This window comes from Oryzias melastigma, linkage group LG13, assembly GCF_002922805.2.
Source record: "Oryzias melastigma strain HK-1 linkage group LG13, ASM292280v2, whole genome shotgun sequence".
NCBI classification, from domain to species: Eukaryota; Metazoa; Chordata; class Actinopteri; order Beloniformes; family Adrianichthyidae; genus Oryzias; species Oryzias melastigma.
Window position 1 is genome coordinate 1172402 of NC_050524.1, and position 373 is coordinate 1172774.

The window sequence follows — 373 nt, forward strand, 5'->3', positions numbered from 1 at the left end:
TGAGTAAAAGCAGGAAAGCCAATACTTGTCCACATGCATCAGGTAACTCCAACCCCCACACAACCTGTTAGTTCAAATACACTTTAGGTACTACATGCTGCATTAACATATACAAGTTAATGGCTCATCAGTGACCCACCATGACACATCAATGGGCTCTCGGACTAGAGGGGGGGGACTCTTCCCTGCGCGAATTTGCGCAGGCTCAGGGATTCTAGTGTTAAGGGTTAAGCTAATATTTTAGCAGCGTGCTAGCTTTTATAGCTAATTTAGTATACTAAGGTTTTTTTGGCCCAGTTCTGAGTATTTAAGCAACATGTTACATTTTTTGGGTAATTTAGCATCTATTGAGGTTTTTGGGCCAATTCTTAGT